General features: G+C 26.1%; 1 protein-coding gene across 3 annotated transcripts in view; it reads right to left on the reverse strand.

Annotated features, from left to right (window-relative positions):
• LOC122504292 overlaps positions 1-14,096 on the reverse strand; it is a 616,579-nt gene that overhangs the window by 26,742 nt on the left and 575,741 nt on the right. The gene's annotated exons all lie outside the window — the stretch shown is intronic.

Consider the following 14,096-nt stretch of genomic DNA (forward strand, 5'->3'; position numbering starts at 1 on the left):
TTTTTGTGCAAATTTTTTTTTATTTAAAAAAACGTAAATACACTAAGAAAAAAATGCTAACGAATAAATCACATTTTTGTTTATGCAATAAACGGCTTATTCAACATCGTTCGAATCCTAGGCTTCGCAGTCATCTACTAAAACCTACTATTTACTACTATTTTTTTTAACAATTTCCTACTATTTGGATATTTTTTTTAATTTATGCCACAAAAAGCTACTTTTTTCTCTTTATTTTTTGGGAAATTTGCATCACTTTAAATTCGCTAATAGTTGAAATAAAAAAATAATTCTAAAAATTGTAAATTAAATTCTTAACGATTTAATTATTCTCAAATACTTTTCGAAAATTAATGATTTTCAATATCTATTCAATTTTAATAAAATTCCACAAAAGATTTCTGATAATATTCTTCGCAAACATTTAATTTTTTTATAAGTAATAAAATTTTTACAGGAATTGAATTATTTAAAATATTTCATAAATATAAAAAAAAAAATTAATTTAAAAACTTTTTATAAAATTCTACTGCAAGAATTCAATTATTTTCATAAGCAATAACATTTTTCAGAAAAGTTCAATTATTTATAAAAATTTCAATAAAATTTCAGGCAAGAATACAATTATTTTCGCATGAATAATAAAATGCTTCTCAAGAATTAAATGACCTATTTTTAAAAATTTTAATAAAATTCTTCACAAGTATTCAATTATTTTCCAAAATAATTAATTTTTTTACGAGAATTCAATTATTTACAATGAATTAAATAAAATTCTTTGCAAGAATTCAATTATTTTCAGAAATAATAAAATTCTTTTCAGAAATTCAATTATTTTTTAAAAAATTGATAAATTCTTGAATTCTTTCTTTAATTGTTCACAATTATTCAATTACTTTTCCAAATTATAAATTTTTTTCACGAGAATTCAATTATTTTCGTAAATAATAAATTTCTTCTTAGAAATTCAATTATTTTTTAAAGAATTGATAAATTCTTTAATTCTTTCTTTAATTCTTCACAATTATTAAATTATTTTTCCAAATAATAAATTTTTTTACAAGAATTCAATTATTTAAGAAGAAGTAAATAAAATTCTTCTCAAAAATTGGATTATTTTTTAAAACATTGGCAAAATCCTTTATTTAATTCTTTACAATTATTCAATTATTTTTCCAAATAATACAATTTTTACGAGAATTCAATTATTTAAAAAGAATTAAATAAAATTCTTCCCAAGAATTCAATTATTTTCGTAAATAATAAATTTCTTTTTAGAAATTATTTTTTAAAGAATTGATAAATTCTTTAATTCTTTCTTTAATTCTTCACAATTATTCAATTATTTTTTCAAATAAGAAATTTTTTTTACGAAAATTCAATTATTTAAAAAGAATTAAATAAAATTCTTCGCAAAAATTCATTTATTTTCAAATATATCAAAATTCTTCTCAAAAATTGGATAACTTTTTAAAAAATTGATAAAATCCTTTCTTCAATTCTTTACAATTATTCAATTATTTTTTCAAGTAATAAATTTTTTTACGAGAATTCAATTATTTAAAAAGATTTAAATAAAATTCTTCTGAGAAATTCAATAATTTTTTAAAAAATTTGAAAAATTGTTAAATTCTTTGTTTAATTCTTCTCAAGAATTCAATTATTTTTATAAATATCAAAATTCTTCTTTTAAATATATTATTTAAAATATTTACATAAAATACTGTGAATGAAATTAATTATTTTCTAAAATTTTAATAACATTTATTTATAAGCGTTACATTATTTTCATAAATAATTAAATTCGTCACAAAAATTCAATTCTTTTCATAAATAATAAAATTTTTCCCAGAAATTCAATTATTTAAAAAATTTACTAAAATTCGATTAAAAGTTTTTAAAAAAAATCAATTATTTACATAAATTTGATAACATTATTTATAAGAATTCAATTCTAAGAATTAATAATTTATTTTATCAATTATTTATTTTTATATTTAAATAATTGAATTCTTGTAGAACTTTCCAATAAAAATTAATTGAAAGAAAAAGAAAAGAAGGGAATATTTTTTATGGAAATTAGGGAAATACAGAATCAAATTTTTTTTTGGCAATTTTTGTAATTGAAACGTGTTTTTCAATTGGCAAACTTAATTTGTCGATAGCTACTTTTTTCACTTTTAAAGCTACTATTTTCCACTTTTTAAAAATTAATTATTGAGTGCGAAGCCTGAATGAAGAAATTATTGCTTCAAAAAAATTGAATTCAATAGCATTGTCGCTATTGGGCTAATAGTATATTTTTTTTCTCAGTGTAGATTGTATAGTAATTAATCTTAAGTTTAGCAATATCTAAAGGGTTAACTGTACATGACATCAAGATTAATTTTCAAGAAACAACCCCCTCAAGGAAATAGAAGTGTGAGAACTGGAAGATTGGCTTTGTTTGTGCCTAATATATTCATAGGTATCGTGTCTTTCTGGAATCAAAGAACCGTTTCCTTTACTCTACCTTCGTCCCTTCGACTACCCCCATTGAGAAGCTGTGGTTAAGGGTTGTTTCATCGAGTTTAACTATCGGCTCGGGCGTTGCAGCGATCCTCGAGTTTCGACGAAGCTATATCGGGGGGTGCAAATCAAGTGGCTTGCCATTCCCATGCGTTAAACAGAGATAGAGAGACTTGGAATTTTCAACTCAACAAGCCGTGTGGCAATTCGTCGTCTCAGAGGGATAAAATGTTAGCTAGGCAAATTGTTTGATGTGTCAGTCAATTTCTTTCTATAAGGGTGATTAAACTCGATTCGATACGGAAAAAGAGAATTTAAATAACGATAAATCAAGAGATGTGTATCAAATTATCAATTATATAGAACGAGTTGGGAAATACAAACAGAAACGAAGTAAAAAAGATTTTTTTTTCAAAGTTAAACAAATTAGATGCTGTATTTATTTAGAAAAAAGGAAATAAGTTTTTTTCTTCTCTTTGCGAGGAAATAAATATTTTAACTCGATATTTTTCCCTTTGAGGGAGAGAAAAAAAATAGTAAATCGCATGTGTAGAGAAAGTGAGATGATACCACAGGCCAAATAAGATTGAAATCTTTGCGGACGAGGATTCAATGAGGACAAGATGGAAAAGGAGATGAAAGCCCGAGAGCATCCAGGATGAGTCCGTGGTTTCTGGATTCGGGGAGGAGGTGAAAGGCAAATGCAGGAGGGAGATGAGTGAGAACCAAGTAGTTTGTTCAAGGGAAAGGGAAATAAGAAGTCCAGTCCTTTTTCCCTGATATGGTAATTCCAATCTGTCGTTGGCATTTCAAATGGGGTGTTTCCTATTCTATAGAGGACAAGGCTTTTTACTAGTCAATCGATTTTACCTCGCACTTTTACTCTAGTTTTTCCTTATTCTCATCTTTATTTATATTTCAAGTTTTCCTTTGGTTGCCACAATTTTTGTTTTTTAAATCATTTTCAAAGGATATCACAAATTGAGACAAAAAATGAATCAAAAGTGTTGCATCGCATCGCAACATTTTTTTGTCTCAATTTATGATATCCTTTAAAAAACTGAATCCATTAAATTTTATTTGAAGAAAAGGCGAAGTAAAATATTTAATTAAACTTAAATATAAATAATTACAGTAAATATTAACTAGTCTCCATTACTGGTGCTTTCTGCCCTATCATCTAATTTTGCAAACTTAATTTATCACCACAAAATGTTTATAGTTGGACATTTCTTGCTCTTTGTGAAATGTGTCAGAGAATATATATAGTACGGAGAAAAGAGGCTTTCAAGATTAAAATGGGGATTGTTTGAAAATGACAACAAGAAGGACATTCGTAATTATAACAGGATCATAGTGAGGGATATAATGCAAAGCAAACATATTTCGCGGATGCCCTGCGACTTGCCCCTTCAGTCTCTCCTTCCTTCCCCCTCCCCCCTTACCCCCCTCCTCAACGAGGCCGTGACGCTTAATGAAATACGTGACCGAAGCCTTCGTCATAATCTCAAACACTTGATTCTACACTCCAAGTTTTGCGGGGAAAGGAGTGAGAGAAGAGGAATTTCCCTGTCTCTGAGCCAGTTGAGAGGAATCTCAGTGCTCTCAGCTTCGGCGCATTTCGTCTCTAATTTACAGCTTCGTATCGATCCTATTTGACGAAGTAATAACTAAGAAAATCTCTCAAAAAGGAAAATTAATGATTTTCAAATTTTTTAAGAATTAATTCTGTACGGGGAATAAAATTAGAATCAATGGCGTTGGATAGTTTGGCGCTATCCCCACTTTAGCGATAGTGGAGTAAGGGGGTGGGGGGTGGAAACCAGCGAATAGAAACAGTTTAACGCTATCCCCACTCCAAAAGTTTTTATTTGCTCGTTATGTTCAATCAAGGCTTTGCACTTTTCAATTATCTTTATAAATAATAAAATTCTTCTCGAAAATTCCTAGGGAAATTCTTGTTCATTATTTGGTAGCACTGAATGCTTTAGGTTATTAAAAATGACCGGAAAAACCGGGAAATGACCGGCAATTTTTTTCAACCGTGAATTTCTTGTGTTCTTTCTACTACTTGTTTTCAAATTTGTTAAATATCCAAAAATGATCATTTTTTTTAATTTCGCGAATGTAATTGTAGTTCAAAATTACTAATGACATAGTAAACTAAATAAATATAGTTTGTGTTCATACTTTTTCGTTCTCATTTTTGATCATTTAAAAAATTATACAATAATAGAAATAAAGTATTTTTGAAAAGCACAAAAATATTGAAGATAAATGCCATTAAAAAAAAGAAAAAATGTTGAATTTTAAGAAATTCGTAAAGTATTTTTAAAAAGCACAAAAATATTGAAGCTAAATGCCATAAAAAAGAAGGAAAAATGTTGAATTTTAAGAAATTCGGATTTCTGAATTTTTGATAATTTCCGATAATTTTAGATTTTTTATCAAAGGTTGGAGATTATTATGGAAGTAAAGTATTTTTAAAAAGCACAAAAATATTGAAGGTAAATGCTATAAAAAAGAAGGAAAAATTTTGAATTTTAAGAAATTCGGATTTTCGAATTTTTGATAATTTTCGATAATTTTCGATTTTTTACCAAAGGTTGAAGATTATCAAATAAGTAAAGTATTTTTGAAAAGCACAAATATAATGAAGCTAAATGCCATAAAAAAGAAGAAAAAATGTTGAATTTTAAAAAATTCGGATTTTTGAATTTTTGATAATTTTCGATAATTTTAGATTTTTTATCAAAGGGCGGAGATTATTAAATGAGTAAAGTATTTTTGAAAAGCACAAAAATATTGAAGATAAATGCCATAAAAAAAAGAAAAAATGTTGAATTTTAAGAAATTCGGATTTTCGAATTTTTATAATTTTCGGTAATTTTCGATTTTTTACCAAAGGGTAAAGATTATTCAATAAATAAAGTATTTTTGAAAAGCACAAAAATATTAAAGCTAAATGCCATAGAAAAGAAGAAGAAATGTTGGATTTTAAGAAATTCGGATTTTTGAATTTTTGATAATTTTCGATAATTTTAGATTTTTTATCAAAGGTTGAAGATTATTAAATAAGTAAAGTATTTTAAAAAGCACAAAAATAATGAAGCTAAATGCCATAAAAAGGAAGAAAAATGTTGAATTTTCAAAAATTCGGATTTTTGAATTTTTGATAATTTTCGATAATTTTAGATTTTTTATTAAAGAGTGGAGGTTATTAAAGAAGTAGAGTATTTTTGAAAAGCACAAAAATATTGAAGCTAAATGCTATGAAAAAGAAGATAAAATGTTGAATTTTAAGAAAGTCGGTTTTTCGAATTTTTGATAATTTTCAATAGTTTATGAAAATAATTGAATTCCTGTTAAAAATTGATTATTATAATTAAACGTATTCTTAGAATTTTATTAAACTCTTTTTTAAATAATAAAATTCTTTTGGAAGATTTTATTGAAATAGTATATTATGAAAATCATCTGAAAATAATTGAATAATTGTGAAGAAATTTATTAAAATTTTGTAAATAATTGAATTGTTTTGGAAAATTTTATTAAAATTTTTGAAAATAATTGAATTTTAAATAAGAATTTTATTGTTTATAAATAATTGCAATTTTAACAAGATTTTTTTAAATTAAAAAATATATCGTACAATTGACGAACTTTTTCAAACAAATTACGGACTTTACGTACCTTTTTTAAAAAAAACTGACTTTTACGGATTTCAAGCAAAATTTAGGACCTTTAATGTATTTGCGGACCTAGTTTTAGCCCTGCAAAATCAATAATAATCGCAAATTCGGTTATTAATAATAAGACAAAATTCTAATTTTAATAATTTAAATTCAAAAAAGAAAAATAACTGTGGAAGGTTTAGAAACTTGCGAATCAAGAGATTCCAGGAGATTTCGATGGAGGGGTCATTCGATTATTTCCCGCCATTAAAAGGGTACTTGAACCCTCTTGAGTGTCCTCCACCTTAGAAAGTTTCGACATGAGTTTTACATTTCTTCGCCAGCAAGAAACGAGCAGAGGGCGAGAAAGATCTCTTCCTTGCATTTCTCGTTTCTGAGATCGAGCCTCGTCTCTCGCCCCCTTTTTTTCTCCCTTTTTTTTTTTTTTTTGATGCCGTCGAGGACGACGTCCTGCCCTATTGGTATTCCATGTGGGTGCGCCAATATTGCGTTACCAGTACGCGTTCTGCAACTCAACCCAACTGAGCGCCGTCGACGTTTGTAAGTCATACCACGACCTTTTCGCGTCGCTTTTAATTCACACGTTTAAAATTAATGATTGAACCACCCTAATTGAGTCGCGTTTGTCGTTTGTTTCAACCCGAAACGATTCCGCCACTTTTCTTTAACGAGTTAATTATTTTCTACCCCTTTTTTTCCGCCCTGTTGCGCACACCCTGGAATATGTCTTGATTTTAACATATTCGATTAGTCGAGTTAAAAAATTACTACTTTTTCATTACATTTATTTACAAATTTCTTCAAAAATAAAATTATTCGGAAACATCAGTAACTTCTTTTTAAATAAATATTTAATCATTATTATTTTTTTTATAAGAATTAAGATTTTTAAATAATAATAAATTTTATAACAAATTTAAAACAACAAATTCAAACCAACTGAAATTCAATGACTCACGAGAATATTTATTATAAAACGTAAAGGAATCGATCACTCTTCGACTCGGAGTGATCGATTCCTTCACGTTTTATAATAAATTTAAGATTACAGAGTGATAAAATCATCATTATGATATAAATATCATAAAAATATTGTAACTATGAAGGAGTTTACACCGTAAGCCTTAAATATAAGCCTCCGCGCGCATAAACGGATATACCTCCAGGAGCATATATTTGCGCCTGCGCGAACACGTGGTCAAGGCAAACTCTTTCACAACACAGCTGCAGGCAAACACTTTGCGCAGACGCAAGTATATCCTCATGGAGGCATATCCGTTTATGCTCGCGGAGGCTTATATTTAAGGCTTACGGTGTAAACTCCTTCTATGTAAAGATCCGTAAATTTGCTTGAAGTCCGTAAAAGACAGTTTTTTTAAAAAAAGGTCCGTAAAATCCGTAATTTGTTTGAAAAAATACGAAAATTTCGTAAATTGTACAATATATTTTATAATTTAAAAGAATCTTGTCAAAATTGCATTTATTTATAAATAATAAAATTCTTATTCAAAATTCAATTATTTTCAAAAATTTTAATAAAATTTTCCAAAAGAATTCAAGTATTTACAAATTTTTAATAAATTTCTTCGCATTTATTCAAGTATTTTCAATTATTTTTATAATCTACTATTTCAATAAAAATTTTCCAAAAAAATTCAATTATTTAAAAAAGAGTTTAATAAAATTCTAAGAATACGTTTAATTATTTTTATAAATAATCAATTTTTTACAGGAATTCAATTATTTTTATAAATAATTTATTATTTATAAAAATAATTGATTATAAAAATATCAATTATTTTCAAAAGTAATAAAATTCGTCGAAAGAATTCAATTATGTTTAAAAATGTAAAGCAAACTTCGTCAAAATTTCAATTATCTTTATTAAGTAATAAAATTATTCTCAAAAATTCAACTATTTTCAAAAATTTTAATAAAATTCTTCGCAAGCATTTAATTATTTTCATAAATAAACAGAAATTCAATTATTTTCATAAACAAGAAAATCTTTTACAGGGTTTCAATTATTTTGATTAATAATAAAATTCTTTTTAGGAATTCAATTATTTTTAATACAAATTTTCATCAAATTCCTTTAAAAATAAAATTATTCTTAAAAATTTTATAAAAATTCGTCAAAAGAATTCAATTATTTAAAAATTGGTCGATAAAATTCTTTATCAGAATTCAATTCTAAGAAACATTCAATTATTCACTAATGATTTATATTTGTATTTAAATAATTGAACTCTCGTACAATTTTAAAATCAAAAATTGATTTAAAAATGAATTTCAGCTAATGTTTTAGGCTATAATTAAGTATAATTCCACAAGAATTCAATTTTTTTAAAATAAAATTTTATTAATATTTATTATATTTCGGAAAAATTAATTATTTAAAAGAATGTTTATAAAAATTCTTATAAAGAATTCAATTATTTTCAAAAATATAACAAAAGTTTGTACAGAAATTCAATTCTTTTTAAAGATTTTAATAAAATTTTCCTCAAACAATTAATTATTTTTATAAATAACGTAAATTTTAAAGTAATTCAATTTATTACAAATTTTTTTTTATAAATTTCTTTGCAATTATTCAATTATTTTCATAAATAATAAAGTTTTTTAGATATTCAATTGTTTTCAGGAATAATAAAAATTGTAGAATTTCAATTATTTTTAATGCAATTTTAATCGAATTCCTCAAAAAATGTAAATATTCATGAAAATTTTGTTAAAATTCGCCAAAAGAATTCAATTATTTAAAAATTTATTGATAAAATTCTTTAAGAGAATTCAATATTATTTAATAAATTATTTTATTTTCTATTTAAATAATTGAATTCTCGTAGAATTGAAAATAAATTTGTAATTCTTTAAATTTTAAGAATTGATTTAAAAAAGAATTGCAGTTAAAATTTTATATAATAAATTAATAATTGAATATTAAAATCATTACAGCGTGAATTCTTAGAAAAAATTGAATTTTGTAAAGGTTTCAAATTGAAATCTTTGTAAATCCTAATTTTTCATACTTTTATTTAACTAATAATTCTGTAGAATTAATATTTTTAAAAAAATTTAAATTAGTTATAAATGATTGATTTAAAGAAGAATTTTAGTTAAAAGCTGTAGATAATAATATAATAGAATTAAAATTATGAAAATAATTTATATTTTTAAGCAAAATGTTCTCTTATTTGACTCGGACTGGTTATATTTTTGTCAGTAATTTTTAATTTTTGGTCCGCAAAGTCCGTATTTTTAAATACTTTTACTGGTTCGAGCCCTGATTTTCAAGATAAATTCGAAGATTTCGATTTTTCAGTCAATCTTAAATTACTCCCAAAAGTCAGTTCTAATCAATACATCAAGCAAAATTTAGACTAAAAATTCGAAATCAAAAGCTTCTATTATAACAATTCTAGAAAACGCGATTAAAGGGTAAAAATAAAGTAAAATGTGATTTTAAAAAAAAATTCAAGAGCGCCAACAGGCGATAATCGTCACGGGAGAAGAAAGTTTTTGAGTGGCAACGACAGGAGTCTTTTTTCCACAATATCCGATAAAATCTTGCCACTTTGCACTCCATTGTAGATACCGTTACTAAATCCGATAAAATCCTCTGTAAAAAAAAAATACGAGAAGAATAAAAAAAACGTAAAATCCACTTGTGTTAAAAATAATTGGTTCGGGGTGTGAAGCACCAACCAAAATCCGATATCTAAATATCGAGCACGTACAATCGCTTTGAATGTAGAAGCAACTGCGTGTCGACAGTGGTTTCGATTTTGCATTGGTCACCTCTACAGGCGCGGCGGATTTTGCAAATGCTTTTTTGATCCCAACACTTTGGCCCGCGAGGGATAAAGAGGAAGAGAGAAATCAACAGGAAATTGGGGGGGGGGAGAAAGGAGAGAGAAAGATAGAAAGGGAGAAAACGAGGGAAAGAGAGGGACAAGAGAAAATGAGAGGGAGAGAGAATGAGAGAAAGAAGAGATGCAATGGGCTTGGTCCCCTGGCGCCAATGACGCCAATCTCCCGTGTAAATCGCGACATATTTCACCTAGCGTTGGTTTGGGGGTACTCATCCCAAAGCATATTCACCCCCATCCCCCCTTTCTACCACTCCCAAACTTCCAAAATCCCTCCTAGCTTCTTTTTTTTTTTTTTCGTTTTTTTTGGTCTCGTAACTCGTAACCTTCATCCATTCCCTCTTAACTCTCTCTCTCTCCCCCCGTTCGCCATTTGAAGGGGAGTGAAAAAGTTTTCGAGTTGTTATCCCCGAACGATATTGTGATTTCATACCGTGTGATTTCAGAAGCCACATTCAACCGCACTGGGGCATGGAGGAGAAATTTTACTTGCGCTCGCAAACCTTTACTCCCTTTTTCGTTCAGGAATGAGGACTGATTTATTTTTTGAAATATTTTATCTTTTTATGCTTCCACGGATTATGGTGGCAACTCAAGGGGGGTATGGATTCAAGTTGTTCGGTTTTTTTTTTTTTTTTTATTGAAGAAGTAGTGGTTTTTTTTGGAAATTCTTTTTTTATTAAGTATGGAATTTTTTTTGTGGATATTAAACTGAAAAAATAACTTGCACCCGTTTCGAGGAATCAACTATTTTATCCTAAAATTTATCCTAAATACCCCCGACTAACAAAATTAAAGCAAATACAATCACTTTTTTAAAAATTCGTCTGCCATATTAGACCCGCCATTTTGGATTTTTAAAATCTGAGTTCATATTTGTAATCAGTGATCCTAAAATATTTATCGGCCGCCATGTTGGATCCGCCATTTTGAATTTTTAAAAACAATTATCAGATCTAGATTTCAGCCACTAAAAGATACTATTTCTGTTTCTTTTAGAATTTCCACTACTTTAAATTTGATAATATTAGAAATTAAAAAACTATTCTCAAAAATTATAATTAAATTTTTTAAAACGATTCAATTATTTTTAAAAAATATTCGAAATTCAATTATTTTTAATATCTATAGTATTTTTATAAAATTTCACAAAAGAATTAAATTGTCTTTAAAAAATTGATAAAATTCAATTATTTTCATAAATAATAAAATTTCCACAGGAATTCTATTATTTTTGAAAGTTTTAATAAAATTCTTAGCAACTATTCAATTATTTTTATACATAATAAAATTCATCGCAAGATTTCAATTATTTTTAATAAAATTTTACAGGAATTGCTCAGAAAATGTAATTATTTAAAAAAAAATTAATTTCAATTCCTCGAAAATATAAATTATTTAAAACAATGTATTTTTTTAATTCTTTGAAAAAATTCAATTATTTACATAAATAATTCTTCGAATGAATTCAATTATGTCGATAAATAACAAAATTATTCCCGAAAATTCAATTATTTTGAGGCATTTTAATAAAATTCTTTGCAAACTTCAATTATTATTTTCATAAATAACGAATATTTATTACAAGAAATTCAATTATTTTTAAAATTAATAAATTTTTTTGTTAGAAATTCAATTATTTTAAAAAATTCTAAAAAATCGTTTGCAACAATTCAATTATTTACATAAATAAAAATTCTTCAAAAGAATTCAATTATTAAAGATGAATAAGAAAATTATTCTCGAAAATTCAATTATTTTGAGGAATTTTAATAAATTCTTTCCAAAATTCAATTATTTTTAAAAGTAAAAAATTTCTTCTTGGAAATTGAATTATTTAAAAAAATTCTAATAAAATCGTTTCAAAGAATTCAATTATTTACATAAATAAGAATTCTTCGAAATAATTAAATTATTAGAAATGAATAACAAAATTATTCTTGGAAATTCAATTATTTTTCGGAGTTTTAATAAAATTCTTTGCAAAATTGAATTATTTTTATAAATAACAATATTCATCACAAGAATTCATTCCTTTTTGAAAATAATAAATTTCTTCTTGGAAATTTCATTATTTTAAAATATTTTAATAAAGGATTTCGCAAGAATTGAATTATTTTCAAAAATAATAAAATGCTTTTTAGAAATTGAATTTTTTTCAAAAAAATTTAATAAAATTCCACACAGACATTCAATTGTATTGTCCAAAATTTTAATAGAATTCTTTTCATAAAATTTCGAAACAGTATTCAATTATTAAAAAATTTTTTTGTAAAAGTCTTCGTGAGAATTAAATTTTTTTCATGAATATAATCAAAAAATTTTCAGAAATTTAATTATTTAAATTAGAATTTGCATTAAAATTAGTCGAAAGAAATCAATTATTTGAAATTTGTTTTAAAATTCTTCGTAAGAAGAAATTAAAGATTAAATTATTTTGTATAAATATTGTAATTCTTTCATGAATAATAAAATTCGTTGCAGGAATTCAAGTTATTAGCAGGATAAGAAAGAAGTAAATTTTTTTTATGAAAATTGGGAAAAAGTCAGGAAAATAAAATACAGAATAGAATTTTTGTCAGTTTTGCGAAGTGTCTAAAACAAGTTTTTTCGGTTGTCAATTTTAATTTTTCGATAGCTACTTTTTTAACTACTTTTTTTTAGTTTCAAAGCTACTTTTTGTTACTTTCTTAAAATTAATTATCAAGTGCGAAGTCTGCTACTTTTAAATTTGAATCAGTTAAAAATCATACTTTCACCTGACAATCAGTGAGACTTTTTGCTTCTAAATCAGTTTAAAATAACGGAAAAATCAGAATCTGTAGATTTGAATTCAGTTGATTCAATTTTGATTCAATTCTATTTGTTTTTGGGTTTAAAATTTTTTGTTCAGTGTATAGAATGGAATTTTTACTGTTCGAAAGTATTTCTCTTGGATTTATAAACTATAAAGTGGTTGTGGTTTCTTGGTTTATGAATACTTTGTTTTGAAACTTTGGTGTTTATGGGTGAAATTTCGAAAATTGATATGTAGAGCTAAAGGGTATGGATGGAGAGTTAAGAGTTTGTATAGTTTACAGGGAAGTTTGAAAATCTATGCCTATATGTATACATATATCGCGCGTGCGTAAATACTTGGTTTAGTTTTGGATAGTTGAATGAATAGTTGTTGCGTTTAGTATAGTAGATTGTCTTTAGTTTTCTTAAAGTTTATAGGAAGGAGTGTTGTCATGAATTTCTATTTGAAATTGTTGTAAAATTCATATCGGGTATTTTTTACTGGAATAAGAAAATGTACATTGTAACAATACATTATACATTATACATTGTAACAAAATTTTTAGTTTTTTTGATTATCATTAGAAAAGTTTCTCTGGAATAGCGAAAGTCGTAAGACTTTCGCTAGTCTAGAGAAACTTTTCGCTGTTGTATCAGAAGCTTTTTTTTGCTCTTTCAAGATTAAGAAAGAATCTCTGATTTCGGTAAAAAAAAATTTTGAAAGCATTATTTTTAAAGTGTTAGGAGATAAAATTTCAGGGCATATATTATTAATTGTCCTATGATACCGTTTAGGAATTATAGTCGTTAAAAAGATGGTTGTCCACCTTGGGGCTCTATTTTTAGTTTTGGATTTAAAAAAGATTTCCGTAAAAGCTTTTCGCCGCACTTTAGTTGGAATTCGTCGCTGATTAAATTAAAGCTTGTTGTGCTTGCAACATAATGTCTAAAACACAATCTCCGGATAACTAATCAATTGAAAATATATCCAAAGTGCTTGATATTGATTTATCATTTTAATCTTGAAATTTTGCACCTGGAGATGATTGGTCTGGGGGATTTGGCAGATTTGCTAAATAGCCGGTTCATCTGAATACGATCAGAGGTCAGCTGACGTTGGCTAGAGAAGGATGGACACTCTCGGCAATCTGTAAACCAATCATACGGTTCTGCGGATGGGTTTTCGACTCGAATCCTCTCTCTCTCTCTCTTACTCTGAATTGGTCATGCTAACCCCCCC

This window comes from Leptopilina heterotoma, unplaced genomic scaffold (genome assembly GCF_015476425.1).
Source record: "Leptopilina heterotoma isolate Lh14 unplaced genomic scaffold, ASM1547642v1 Lhet_287, whole genome shotgun sequence".
NCBI lineage: Eukaryota > Metazoa > Arthropoda > Insecta > Hymenoptera > Figitidae > Leptopilina > Leptopilina heterotoma.